Source organism: Daphnia carinata, chromosome 2 (genome assembly GCF_022539665.2).
Source record: "Daphnia carinata strain CSIRO-1 chromosome 2, CSIRO_AGI_Dcar_HiC_V3, whole genome shotgun sequence".
NCBI classification, from domain to species: domain Eukaryota; kingdom Metazoa; phylum Arthropoda; class Branchiopoda; order Diplostraca; family Daphniidae; genus Daphnia; species Daphnia carinata.
In genome coordinates this window covers 6,674,435-6,689,680 of record NC_081332.1, presented here as the reverse complement: position 1 = coordinate 6,689,680, position 15,246 = coordinate 6,674,435, and the positions used below count along the sequence as shown (strand labels likewise).

Below are 15,246 nucleotides of genomic sequence, written 5' to 3'. Positions count from 1 at the left end.
TAAGAATTGGGGAAGCAAACCGAACTTGCCCAGTTTACTTCAGTTTTCACACGCAATTTTTTTTTTTCGTACTTTGTGTCCATCAGCAAGTACATTTTTTAAGTTTTAGGAGTTAGTTGAATATTATTAGGAGTAGTTGAAGGAAGTTTTTAGCCTTAAAATAATTGCAAACGGAAAGACAAATGGATTTTACGTTACGGGTGCTGACGGTGCTGAAATTGTAGGATAGCCGATTGGCGAAGACATAGTTGCCGACAGTTAGTTCGCTTTGAGCTCGCTGATCATAGGTTTCTGTTCCTTTTGAACAACACTTTTGAAAAAATTATGGGATTCGCGGGCTTATCTCGTAACACACCCCTATTTCAAGGTCAGCTTTCGACCCGAATCAACCCTATCTTTGGCGGAGCCCCATGGGGCAGCCGATTTAAACCGTCGGTGCCGATCGGCAACTTCAGGAATCGCCATACATCTTTTTTTTTTTTTCATGCAAAAGGTTCGAAATTATTGTATATTCTATAATGCGCTTGTCATTAACCTTGATTTTTGTTATGATTTGAAAAACTCTGAATTCGCTTTAAATTATTTTATAATTTAACTACAAGAGCACATGTATTTGCTGATACAACAGTTTGATTTTCAATATTATGTTGAGAGCAAAGCAAAGCAAAATCACCTTGTGGTTAAAACAAATTTTATGAAATTAAAATATACAGTACGTTTCTTGTTGTATAATGAGCTGTGCCATGCTGATGGCCTTCTCCCGTCACAATCCGGTGTTCTTTTGCTTGTTATGAATGTGTATTAAATCGTGGGACATTGAGACACCTGAAATATACTACCGAAGTGTTTTCCAGTTGGGTGGATGTGACCGATTCCGGTGAACGTTAGAAAAAAAAAAAAAAAACGCCCCTTGGGATACAGAATCCCTCTGTGATACACCGCCGCCATTACATTTCGCAGATTGCTATCTTTAAATTTTTCGTCTCGTATAAAATTTCTTTTTTTTAAATTTTTGTTTGTAAACTGTTTGTTTGGACGCAACTGTTGACTTTTCATTCCAGCTGTCATATAGGTTCAGCAAATTAGCTCTCAAAGAATGGGAATCGTCTGGAACGTAGATTTTAAATGCAACAAGGTTCATTTGCTATTTTTATTTCATACCGCGTTTTATTAAGGGCTGAAACTCTACAGGCAACCTTGTTAAGAAAAGGTGAACCCTCTGATTTTGCGTCACTGTCTCAAAGTCGAATTACTCAGTCGCGCACTAAACGGGGGCTATGTCGTATAGCTCAAAGATCCGTCCACTAGTATTTCTCGCATAATTTTCCATGCTGTACTGTTCAATCTCATTGGCTATTCCTACCTTTTTTCTCCATTATCTTTGCCCTTTACGAAAGTTGTCTCTGAAAATTTAATCGGATTTGCTATCCAATGAGCCGGCCTTGGTCTTCGCTCTCTCCTTTTTAGTTGTCTGGCAAGATAGCGGAAAAAGGTGTGAAGACCATTCGCCAGTGTACCGTGCATTCATGGGACTGTCTATAAGTACCAATTTTAAAAACCTAGATAATTAGCCTTTAACGATAGGGTGCTCCTTGATGCGACAAAGTGTGGAGTTTTATCATGAAGATGAGATTTGACATGATGGCAAACACAAGTCGCTAGGCCAAATTATGGGCAATGCTTCAACAATGGGATTTATTAGATTGAATGAGAAGCAAAGCATATGGCTGTTCGGCCGGAGGTGTGGTCATCTGAGGCTGAAAATGGCACCCTTTCCTACCTCCTTAATGACTCGGACGGGGCCGTGCGTACACAACATGGGCCTGGAAATGGATTCATTCCGTCTACTCCTCTCTCCATTTCGCTCTTTTGTTGTCTTTCGTCTGCCCCGTCATATTTTTTTTAAATTTTTCTCGTTGGAAGGTGGCAGTGGTTGAACGTGAAGAATGATAAACTTCCTTTGGTACGGCTTTGTAGTATGGGTTATCTGATACACTTTCTGTTTGCGTTGACGTAAGTACTCTCTTGATTGTCTATACAAGAACGTATACAACGAAAAAAAATATTGCATTAATATCACGAATCATTAATAAAAATCTTACCGTCCGTATTCTTAGGAGCAATTTTTCCCGCACCTGTAAACTGCTTAATAGAAGAGCTTCCTGCCGCCGACATTACACGATTAAAAGGTGAAGGTAACTCTTGGATGACTATGGTTGAAGAGATTTCAATACTGCTGGTGTTGGGCCGATACTGAATCGTCGGAATTTTGTTTAGATTGTATGCTATTTGACTCATGAAGGCTCTGCGAGCCAACAGGCAGCTTTCCGTTTGTCCCTTAAAGAAATGCAGTCCCATTTCAGTTAAAGCATTCGCGTTTTGAAATATTAATTTAAATTTTACCTGTTTGCTTTTCGGTGTTTTTCTAGAAACACTTGACAACTGGATTAACTGAGCGTTTCCATTTATAGGCTCAGAAAGCGAAGCAAACTGCAGGGTAACTAGGGCTGAAGAAGGTTTCAAAACTGTTGGTACAGGTGCCCATACCGAATCTTTAGCGTTTAGTTAAGGTCGTGAAATTATTAACGTAAATTTTACCTCCGTGTTCTTAGCGGTTTTCTAGTAACATCCAACAAATGCATTACCTGAGCATCCCTATTTAAAGGCTCAGAAAGTGACGTGAAATCTTGGGTAACTAAGCTTGAAATATGTAACAGAAAAGTCGCTTCAGTGGCCAATATTAACCCATGAGAATTAGGGTTGGCCTGAGAAGTAATAGACAGAGTCGCCTTGATATTGGGTAGGTATTGTGCTACTAGGATAGATTCCATGAAAGAATTGGGCGAAATATTATTAATTAAGGACTAGAATATACCTTCACAATTGACCTTCACCAAGATGCAAACTAACCGACACTAACATACCGAACATAGCGCACAAACTAATACAGACATTAACTACCATAAACACAGCAACACGACTATATATGTTACATTATTATTAAAATATATTAATTTTAATAAGCAATAATTAATTTTAACATAGTTTCTTACTAGTAGAGGTCTTAATCTTTCTTACGATAGGGTTAAACAGCTTTAAGTGCAATGAAATATTTCGTTGCAGTAGATTCTACCTATTGATTTCAAACCCCCATGATTTTCATCGTGGGTGTTCTTAAAGTATAAGGAGTTTTATGAGTCAAAACACCTAAGTCTGCCTCACTTTCCGACATTTTTCTACCAAAATAGGATACATTTTAATTTGAAATGAAGTGAAAGACTGAAGGACAAGATGGCAAGATGTTGTGGTCGTATCTGTATCACAACAGATTATTGTATAATTTATTTAATCAGCTCGAAAATAGGTAGGAACACAAGCCTCGAAACAAAACCTATTTCTGTGAACAGTGTAAAGCTTTAACTTCGCTCATGAGTTTCGCAAGACGATCGGTTAGAATTGGGCTATCGCTCAACTTTTTTGGCTGGCCGTCACATTTTTCATCGTTTCCTCGAGTTCGAGACTGAATCCACTTTCGCCTTTAATCGTTTCCGCATCGATCCCTACATTATTTAACAGTTGAAAATAAAACGAATCCAGAAAAGATCGTAGAGTGTAGACCTGGCTTAGGTCCCTTCAGCTTTTCCTCCGCATCCAGTTCGTGTAAATCGTTGACAGCCTTCTTGTTGAGAGCAGCCGACATAACAACGATTCCCCTCAACATCCACATCAGCGATCTCTTCTTATAATCGTCCAAAAATCTTGCCAAGTGTAGTCATCGAGAGAAACACCAAATAAACTCGAATCAATGGTTAAAGTATCGAAATAATAACGAACATAACAAAACGAGCATATGTTTCTCTCTCGTCTCCGGAGCGGCGCTCGAGTACATGAAGTAGAAGATGTCGCTGAGGGGATGACAAATTCTAGCCACTTGGAAATCAACCATTTTAAGGGCAATTGATTCAGAACTGGGTTTGCCATCGTCTTCGTATTTGAACAGCATGTTGTTGATCCAGTAATCGCCGTGCAAGATGCACGCTAGTGGTCCACTATTCCGTTAATGACTACTCCGTTAATTACTCCTTATTGATCTACATCCCATCAACATCCGGTTCTCATCTGTCCGAATGCCAGGACTCAACTGATAGCAGGCTATGACTGGCACATCAATGCAGCATGTGCAGAAGGAAATTCGAAATGCGAACAATCACAACGTGATATTTAATTTAAATTCATTTAATTTTTTTTTTTTTTTTGAGAGGGGATGAAGGGAGTTTAACGAATGGTCACAGAAAACTCGTTGGCACCTGATCCAATGACGCGTAGCACAATTCCACAGCAAAGTAACTGAATCCCAAAAAATCGTATGGAAATTCTCTTTTTAATTCAAAGTTATCACGTAATAATCTTACTTGAAGTCTTCATTGCTTTCGAAGTGGACAAAAGGTTCGAAATTATTGTATATTCATAACGCCCGTGTCATTAACCTTGGTTTTTGTTATGATTTGATAAACTCTGAATTGGCTTTAAATTATTTTATAATTTAACTACTAGAGCACATGTATTTGCCGATGCAACAGTTTGATTTTCAATATTATGTTGAGAGCAAGGTGAAACGTGTTTCTCAGTCCAAATGCGCAAAGGTGAGTCTTGCATAGTGGAACTTTGAGGCAGTGTAATCAAACTTCTTTTGTAGCAACTGAATATCCATACGTACGAATTGGCAGCACAAACACGATTGAACTCACTGAAGTCTTGATGACAAATTTTTCTAAATTTCATGATAAGCATATCGAAATAAAACATAATGCAAGCCGTGTTGTTTTCATTGCCAAAATGGGCAATCAGCCGAATCCTTGAAGAAGTCTCAATCATGTTACATATTAGTCCGTTTACCAGTTGCGTTGTGGCGAGTAGTTTTAAGTAAGATTGCCGTAGGCGCCGTCTTTTGGTTGCGATTATTGGGGCCTTTTAAATCAACGAATCAAATAAAATCACCCTGTGGTTAAAACAAATTTTATGAAAACATCTAATAAGACTGAATTACAGTAAAATTTGGTATGCGCGCTGTCTCCTGTAGCTCCGCACATTTCACAAACATACTTACGCAGTACCGGCCAAATGACGGCACGCGTGACCGGATAGCGCAACGTATGAGACTCTACCTAAATAATTAAAAATTACACATTTTTCAATCCAATTGCAATAACCAACGAAGGTTAAGTACCACACTACGAAGCTCTCCGTTTTTGTAGCAAAATTGGCAGCCAACTCGTAACTGCTTGCGTCCATAGTTAACTAAGCTGTGCAGAGGTCTCTTGGTAACTTTGGCAATGAATTCCGTTGGTTCCGACCCACAACGTTCCGTCAGCGGTTGCATATGAAGTGCTCGATTTAAATCCTTTCCCATTTAGACCATTTGTCTTCTGAAACCTTGTTGACAATGTGAATGGCGGAGCAAAAAGGAGTTTTCACAAAGGTGAAGACGTTGTCTAGTAGTTGTGGATTTGCTAGTGAACACGAGCCATTCCCCTCATCATCATCAGTCGATTGCTTTACTGATCCCAGGGACTTTAGTGATTCCCCTCCACAGGCGTTCCGATGCCAACAATCCACCAGGATGATCCTGTTCAAAATAGCGAACTGCTTTTAAGCCATGTGGAACGTAGTCAGAATTGGGCACATGAACTTCAAGATTTTTGGCCATCTCCATGACCAAAGGTGTCAGCTTTTCAACTTCATAGTACATTTTTATGACATCCTCTAGAACTGCTAATCTGTCAGATGGAATTGCAGGTCGGTTACAAATTAAGGCATTTGCAGCTTTCTGGACATTACTCAGTCTTTTATCGAGTTTTGTCTAAAATGGAAAAAGAATGATTCGTTAAAAACTTTCTGTACCACTAAAGTTGAATTTCTAAAAATATCTCAGTGGTAAAATTCAGCAAAGGGGGTGACTAACCTTAACAGTTAGTTGGGTACCAATTGGAGCGTCGACCTTCAATGACAAATCATTCTTTATAGTTCTCATGGCTGCTGCAAACCGTGTGGCATTCGATGCAAAGCAGCAGAATATTGCAACTTTTATGGTCCTACAGAAAAAGGAATTGATAAACAGAAAAAAACATTTGATGTGAAATAATTCAATACCTTCAAGTGGTCGGGAAAAGGTTATCGATATTCATGAGGATCGAGGAACGATGTATTTTCTAAGAAACGACTACTATCCGTGCGACTGGTGCGTCTGCACCAGCTTCACGAGGTTGCCTAGCAATCCCTTACGCACGGGTAATTATTGTTTTTTTCTTCTTTTTGAGTTGTTCCGAGGAATGGGGTTTTTTTGTAGGTGGCGGAAATCGAACACGAGGAAACTAACTACGAAGCTATGGCGATTGCCACTGTGCCAGGACCGCACACGAATCGAATACTTTGCACCATTTTGTGTAGGATTTAGTGTTCATATTGTAAACAAAAACTTTCAGAAAAATAGCAGACGATGCCGTTAAGTTAAAATCAGCAGGCGGTGCCAGATGACTAGTCTTACGGCAGGACACTTTTCATTCACGATTAGGGCTCGGCCCCGGATCGTGAATCACGACCCGTGATTAGACCATAGGATTTTTTTTATTGTGGATTTTTTCGCTTGTAATTTTTTCCAAACATAAAAGAAATTCTATTCGAAAGATACTAAAAGAAGTACAGAATAAAGTTCATTTGTTAAAATTGCCAATTTAGTTTATTTTGTTTGCTAACTTTAACATTAAACGTCAATTTGTGCCATAAAGAGTAGCCTTTTATCAGTGATAGTTTGATCACGTATGGTGCAGTATAAAAGACTTGATGTAACACTTTCAGTTTGGTAACGGTGTTGGTTCGCTAGCGCCGTTACTGTGTAAGCTGAAGTATGAAGAAAGTCGGTTATGGGAGTCGCCACCCCCCGCTAAAAAAGTAAATTTGATGTGAATTCTGGTTGCAGTCCCGATTGTTTCGAAATTACCAACCTATGGTAAGTTAAGTAGAAACGATTAGGGCTGTGCGAAGGTTCACGTAAATGGTCAGGTGGGGCTTTCTTCTGCTAAGAATTGGGGAAGCAAACCGAACTTGCCCAGTTTACTTCAGTTTTCACACCCAATTTTTTTTTTCGTACTTTGTGTCCATCAGCAAGTACATTTTTTAAGTTTTAGGAGTTAGTTGAATATTATTAGGAGTAGTTGAAGGAAGTTTTTAGCCTTAAAATAATTGCAAACGGAAAGACAAATGGATTTTACGTTACGGGTGCTGACGGTGCTGAAATTGTAGGATAGCCGATTGGCGAAGACATAGTTGCCGACAGTTAGTTCGCTTTGAGCTCGCTGATCATAGGTTTCTGTTCCTTTTGAACAACACTTTTGAAAAAATTATGGGATTCGCGGGCTTATCTCGTAACACACCCCTATTTCAAGGTCAGCTTTCGACCCGAATCAACCCTTTCTTTGGCGGAGCCCCATGGGGCAGCCGATTTAAACCGTCGGTGCCGATCGGCAACTTCAGGAATCGCCATACATCTTTTTTTTTTTTCATGCAAAAGGTTCGAAATTATTGTATATTCTTTAATGCGCTTGTCATTAACCTTGATTTTTGCTATGATTTGAAAAACTCTGAATTCGCTTTAAATTATTTTATAATTTAAATACAAGAGCACATGTATTTGCTGATACAACAGTTTGATTTTCAATATTATGTTGAGAGCAAAGCAAAGCAAAATCACCTTGTGGTTAAAACAAATTTTATGAAATTAAAATATACAGTACGTTTCTTGTTGTATAATGAGCTGTGCCATGCTGATGGCCTTCTCCCGTCACAATCCGGTGTTCTTTTGCTTGTTATGAATGTGTATTAAATCGTGGGACATTGAGACACCTGAAATATACTACCGAAGTGTTTTCCAGTTGGGTGGATGTGATCGATTCCGGTGAACGTTAGAAAAAAAAAAAAAAACGCCCCTTGGGATACAGAATCCCTCTGTGATACACCGCCGCCATTACATTTCGCAGATTGCTATCTTTAAATTTATCGTCTCGTATAAAATTTCTTTTTTTTTAATTTTTGTTTGTAAACTGTTTGTTTGGACGCAACTGTTGACTTTTCATTCCAGCTGTCATATAGGTTCAGCAAATTAGCTCTCAAAGAATGGGAATCGTCTGGAACGTAGATTTTAAATGCAACAAGGTTCATTTGCTATTTTTATTTCATACCGCGTTTTATTAAGGGCTGAAACTCTACAGGCAACCTTGTTAAGAAAAGGTGAACCCTCTGATTTTGCGTCACTGTCTCAAAGTCGAATTACTCAGTCGCGCACTAAACGGGGGCTATGTCGTATAGCTCAAAGATCCGTCCACTAGTATTTCTCGCATAATTTTCCATGCTGTACTGTTCAATCTCATTGGCTATTCCTACCTTTTTTCTCCATTATCTTTGCCCTTTACGAAAGTTGTCTCTGAAAATTTAATCGGATTTGCTATCCAATGAGCCGGCCTTGGTCTTCGCTCTCTCCTTTTTAGTTGTCTGGCAAGATAGCGGAAAAAGGTGTGAAGACCATTCGCCAGTGTACCGTGCATTCATGGGACTGTCTATAAGTACCAATTTTAAAAACCTAGATAATTAGCCTTTAACGATAGGGTGCTCCTTGATGCGACAAAGTGTGGAGTTTTATCATGAAGATGAGATTTGACATGATGGCAAACACAAGTCGCTAGGCCAAATTATGGGCAATGCTTCAACAATGGGATTTATTAGATTGAATGAGAAGCAAAGCATATGGCTGTTCGGCCGGAGGTGTGGTCATCTGAGGCTGAAAATGGCACCCTTTCCTACCTCCTTAATGACTCGGACGGGGCCGTGCGTACACAACATGGGCCTGGAAATGGATTCATTCCGTCTACTCCTCTCTCCATTTCGCTCTTTTGTTGTCTTTCGTCTGCCCCGTCATATTTTTTTTAAATTTTTCTCGTTGGAAGGTGGCAGTGGTTGAACGTGAAGAATGATAAACTTCCTTTGGTACGGCTTTGTAGTATGGGTTATCTGATACACTTTCTGTTTGCGTTGACGTAAGTACTCTCTTGATTGTCTATACAAGAACGTATACAACGAAAAAAAATATTGCATTAATATCACGAATCATTAATAAAAATCTTACCGTCCGTATTCTTAGGAGCAATTTTTCCCGCACCTGTAAACTGCTTAATAGAAGAGCTTCCTGCCGCCGACATTACACGATTAAAAGGTGAAGGTAACTCTTGGATGACTATGGTTGAAGAGATTTCAATACTGCTGGTGTTGGGCCGATACTGAATCGTCGGAATTTTGTTTAGATTGTATGCTATTTGACTCATGAAGGCTCTGCGAGCCAACAGGCAGCTTTCCGTTTGTCCCTTAAAGAAATGCAGTCCCATTTCAGTTAAAGCATTCGCGTTTTGAAATATTAATTTAAATTTTACCTGTTTGCTTTTCGGTGTTTTTCTAGAAACACTTGACAACTGGATTAACTGAGCGTTTCCATTTATAGGCTCAGAAAGCGAAGCAAACTGCAGGGTAACTAGGGCTGAAGAAGGTTTCAAAACTGTTGGTACAGGTGCCCATACCGAATCTTTAGCGTTTAGTTAAGGTCGTGAAATTATTAACGTAAATTTTACCTCCGTGTTCTTAGCGGTTTTCTAGTAACATCCAACAAATGCATTACCTGAGCATCCCTATTTAAAGGCTCAGAAAGTGACGTGAAATCTTGGGTAACTAAGCTTGAAATATGTAACAGAAAAGTCGCTTCAGTGGCCAATATTAACCCATGAGAATTAGGGTTGGCCTGAGAAGTAATAGACAGAGTCGCCTTGATATTGGGTAGGTATTGTGCTACTAGGATAGATTCCATGAAAGAATTGGGCGAAATATTATTAATTAAGGACTAGAATATACCTTCACAATTGACCTTCACCAAGATGCAAACTAACCGACACTAACATACCGAACATAGCGCACAAACTAATACAGACATTAACTACCATAAACACAGCAACACGACTATATATGTTACATTATTATTAAAATATATTAATTTTAATAAGCAATAATTAATTTTAACATAGTTTCTTACTAGTAGAGGTCTTAATCTTTCTTACGATAGGGTTAAACAGCTTTAAGTGCAATGAAATATTTCGTTGCAGTAGATTCTACCTATTGATTTCAAACCCCCATGATTTTCATCGTGGGTGTTCTTAAAGTATAAGGAGTTTTATGAGTCAAAACACCTAAGTCTGCCTCACTTTCCGACATTTTTCTACCAAAATAGGATACATTTTAATTTGAAATGAAGTGAAAGACTGAAGGACAAGATGGCAAGATGTTGTGGTCGTATCTGTATCACAACAGATTATTGTATAATTTATTTAATCAGCTCGAAAATAGGTAGGAACACAAGCCTCGAAACAAAACCTATTTCTGTGAACAGTGTAAAGCTTTAACTTCGCTCATGAGTTTCGCAAGACGATCGGTTAGAATTGGGCTATCGCTCAACTTTTTTGGCTGGCCGTCACATTTTTCATCGTTTCCTCGAGTTCGAGACTGAATCCACTTTCGCCTTTAATCGTTTCCGCATCGATCCCTACATTATTTAACAGTTGAAAATAAAACGAATCCAGAAAAGATCGTAGAGTGTAGACCTGGCTTAGGTCCCTTCAGCTTTTCCTCCGCATCCAGTTCGTGTAAATCGTTGACAGCCTTCTTGTTGAGAGCAGCCGACATAACAACGATTCCCCTCAACATCCACATCAGCGATCTCTTCTTATAATCGTCCAAAAATCTTGCCAAGTGTAGTCATCGAGAGAAACACCAAATAAACTCGAATCAATGGTTAAAGTATCGAAATAATAACGAACATAACAAAACGAGCATATGTTTCTCTCTCGTCTCCGGAGCGGCGCTCGAGTACATGAAGTAGAAGATGTCGCTGAGGGGATGACAAATTCTAGCCACTTGGAAATCAACCATTTTAAGGGCAATTGATTCAGAACTGGGTTTGCCATCGTCTTCGTATTTGAACAGCATGTTGTTGATCCAGTAATCGCCGTGCAAGATGCACGCTAGTGGTCCACTATTCCGTTAATGACTACTCCGTTAATTACTCCTTATTGATCTACATCCCATCAACATCCGGTTCTCATCTGTCCGAATGCCAGGACTCAACTGATAGCAGGCTATGACTGGCACATCAATGCAGCATGTGCAGAAGGAAATTCGAAATGCGAACAATCACAACGTGATATTTAATTTAAATTCATTTAATTTTTTTTTTTTTTTTGAGAGGGGATGAAGGGAGTTTAACGAATGGTCAACAGAAAACTCGTTGGCACCTGATCCAATGACGCGTAGCACAATTCCACAGCAAAGTAACTGAATCCCAAAAATCGTATGGAAATTCTCTTTTTAATTCAAAGTTATCACGTAATAATCTTACTTGAAGTCTTCATTGCTTTCGAAGTGGACAAAAGGTTCGAAATTATTGTATATTCATAACGCCCGTGTCATTAACCTTGGTTTTTGTTATGATTTGATAAACTCTGAATTGGCTTTAAATTATTTTATAATTTAACTACTAGAGCACATGTATTTGCCGATGCAACAGTTTGATTTTCAATATTATGTTGAGAGCAAGGTGAAACGTGTTTCTCAGTCCAAATGCGCAAAGGTGAGTCTTGCATAGTGGAACTTTGAGGCAGTGTAATCAAACTTCTTTTGTAGCAACTGAATATCCATACGTACGAATTGGCAGCACAAACACGATTGAACTCACTGAAGTCTTGATGACAAATTTTTCTAAATTTCATGATAAGCATATCGAAATAAAACATAATGCAAGCCGTGTTGTTTTCATTGCCAAAATGGGCAATCAGCCGAATCCTTGAAGAAGTCTCAATCATGTTACATATTAGTCCGTTTACCAGTTGCGTTGTGGCGAGTAGTTTTAAGTAAGATTGCCGTAGGCGCCGTCTTTTGGTTGCGATTATTGGGGCCTTTTAAATCAACGAATCAAATAAAATCACCCTGTGGTTAAAACAAATTTTATGAAAACATCTAATAAGACTGAATTACAGTAAAATTTGGTATGCGCGCTGTCTCCTGTAGCTCCGCACATTTCACAAACATACTTACGCAGTACCGGCCAAATGACGGCACGCGTGACCGGATAGCGCAACGTATGAGACTCTACCTAAATAATTAAAAATTACACATTTTTCAATCCAATTGCAATAACCAACGAAGGTTAAGTACCACACTACGAAGCTCTCCGTTTTTGTAGCAAAATTGGCAGCCAACTCGTAACTGCTTGCGTCCATAGTTAACTAAGCTGTGCAGAGGTCTCTTGGTAACTTTGGCAATGAATTCCGTTGGTTCCGACCCACAACGTTCCGTCAGCGGTTGCATATGAAGTGCTCGATTTAAATCCTTTCCCATTTAGACCATTTGTCTTCTGAAACCTTGTTGACAATGTGAATGGCGGAGCAAAAAGGAGTTTTCACAAAGGTGAAGACGTTGTCTAGTAGTTGTGGATTTGCTAGTGAACACGAGCCATTCCCCTCATCATCATCAGTCGATTGCTTTACTGATCCCAGGGACTTTAGTGATTCCCCTCCACAGGCATTCCGATGCCAACAATCCACCAGGATGATCCTGTTCAAAATAGCGAACTGCTTTTAAGCCATGTGGAACGTAGTCAGAATTGGGCACATGAACTTCAAGATTTTTGGCCATCTCCATGACCAAAGGTGTCAGCTTTTCAACTTCATAGTACATTTTTATGACATCCTCTAGAACTGCTAATCTGTCAGATGGAATTGCAGGTCGGTTACAAATTAAGGCATTTGCAGCTTTCTGGACATTACTCAGTCTTTTATCGAGTTTTGTCTAAAATGGAAAAAGAATGACTCGTTAAAAACTTTCTGTACCACTAAAGTTGAATTTCTAAAAATATCTCAGTGGTAAAATTCAGCAAAGGGGGTGACTAACCTTAACAGTTAGTTGGGTACCAATTGGAGCGTCGACCTTCAATGACAAATCATTCTTTATAGTTCTCATGGCTGCTGCAAACCGTGTGGCATTCGATGCAAAGCAGCAGAATATTGCAACTTTTATGGTCCTACAGAAAAAGGAATTGATAAACAGAAAAAAACATTTGATGTGAAATAATTCAATACCTTCAAGTGGTCGGGAAAAGGTTATCGATATTCATGAGGATCGAGGAACGATGTATTTTCTAAGAAACGACTACTATCCGTGCGACTGGTGCGTCTGCACCAGCTTCACGAGGTTGCCTAGCAATCCCTTACGCACGGGTAATTATTGTTTTTTTCTTCTTTTTGAGTTGTTCCGAGGAATGGGGTTTTTTTGTAGGTGGCGGAAATCGAACACGAGGAAACTAACTACGAAGCTATGGCGATTGCCACTGTGCCAGGACCGCACACGAATCGAATACTTTGCACCATTTTGTGTAGGATTTAGTGTTCATATTGTAAACAAAAACTTTCAGAAAAATAGCAGACGATGCCGTTAAGTTAAAATCAGCAGGCGGTGCCAGATGACTAGTCTTACGGCAGGACACTTTTCATTCACGATTAGGGCTCGGCCCCGGATCGTGAATCACGACCCGTGATTAGACCATAGGATTTTTTTTATTGTGGATTTTTTCGCTTGTAATTTTTTCCAAACATAAAAGAAATTCTATTCGAAAGATACTAAAAGAAGTACAGAATAAAGTTCATTTGTTAAAATTGCCAATTTAGTTTATTTTGTTTGCTAACTTTAACATTAAACGTCAATTTGTGCCATAAAGAGTAGCCTTTTATCAGTGATAGTTTGATCACGTATGGTGCAGTATAAAAGACTTGATGTAACACTTTCAGTTTGGTAACGGTGTTGGTTCGCTAGCGCCGTTACTGTGTAAGCTGAAGTATGAAGAAAGTCGGTTATGGGAGTCGCCACCCCCCGCTAAACAAGTAAATTTGATGTGAATTCTGGTTGCAGTCCCGATTGTTTCGAAATTACCAACCTATGGTAAGTTAAGTAGAAACGATTAGGGCTGTGCGAAGGTTCACGTAAATGGTCAGGTGGGGCTTTCTTCTGCTAAGAATTGGGGAAGCAAACCGAACTTGCCCAGTTTACTTCAGTTTTCACACCCAATTTTTTTTTTCGTACTTTGTGTCCATCAGCAAGTACATTTTTTAAGTTTTAGGAGTTAGTTGAATATTATTAGGAGTAGTTGAAGGAAGTTTTTAGCCTTAAAATAATTGCAAACGGAAAGACAAATGGATTTTACGTTACGGGTGCTGACGGTGCTGAAATTGTAGGATAGCCGATTGGCGAAGACATAGTTGCCGACAGTTAGTTCGCTTTGAGCTCGCTGATCATAGGTTTCTGTTCCTTTTGAACAACACTTTTGAAAAAATTATGGGATTCGCGGGCTTATCTCGTAACACACCCCTATTTCAAGGTCAGCTTTCGACCCGAATCAACCCTTTCTTTGGCGGAGCCCCATGGGGCAGCCGATTTAAACCGTCGGTGCCGATCGGCAACTTCAGGAATCGCCATACATCTTTTTTTTTTTTCATGCAAAAGGTTCGAAATTATTGTATATTCTTTAATGCGCTTGTCATTAACCTTGATTTTTGCTATGATTTGAAAAACTCTGAATTCGCTTTAAATTATTTTATAATTTAAATACAAGAGCACATGTATTTGCTGATACAACAGTTTGATTTTCAATATTATGTTGAGAGCAAAGCAAAGCAAAATCACCTTGTGGTTAAAACAAATTTTATGAAATTAAAATATACAGTACGTTTCTTGTTGTATAATGAGCTGTGCCATGCTGATGGCCTTCTCCCGTCACAATCCGGTGTTCTTTTGCTTGTTATGAATGTGTATTAAATCGTGGGACATTGAGACACCTGAAATATACTACCGAAGTGTTTTCCAGTTGGGTGGATGTGATCGATTCCGGTGAACGTTAGAAAAAAAAAAAAAAAACGCCCCTTGGGATACAGAATCCCTCTGTGATACACCGCCGCCATTACATTTCGCAGATTGCTATCTTTAAATTTATCGTCTCGTATAAAATTTCTTTTTTTTTAATTTTTGTTTGTAAACTGTTTGTTTGGACGCAACTGTTGACTTTTCATTCCAGCTGTCATATAGGTTCAGCAAATTAGCTCTCAAAGAATG

At 39.1% G+C, this 15,246-nt stretch overlaps 1 pseudogene; it reads right to left on the bottom strand.

The window, feature by feature from the left end:
- Positions 1–11,632: 11,632 nt before the first annotated feature.
- On the bottom strand, positions 11,633–13,104 carry LOC130686994 (uncharacterized; annotated as a pseudogene).
- Positions 13,105–15,246: the final 2,142 nt, after the last annotated feature.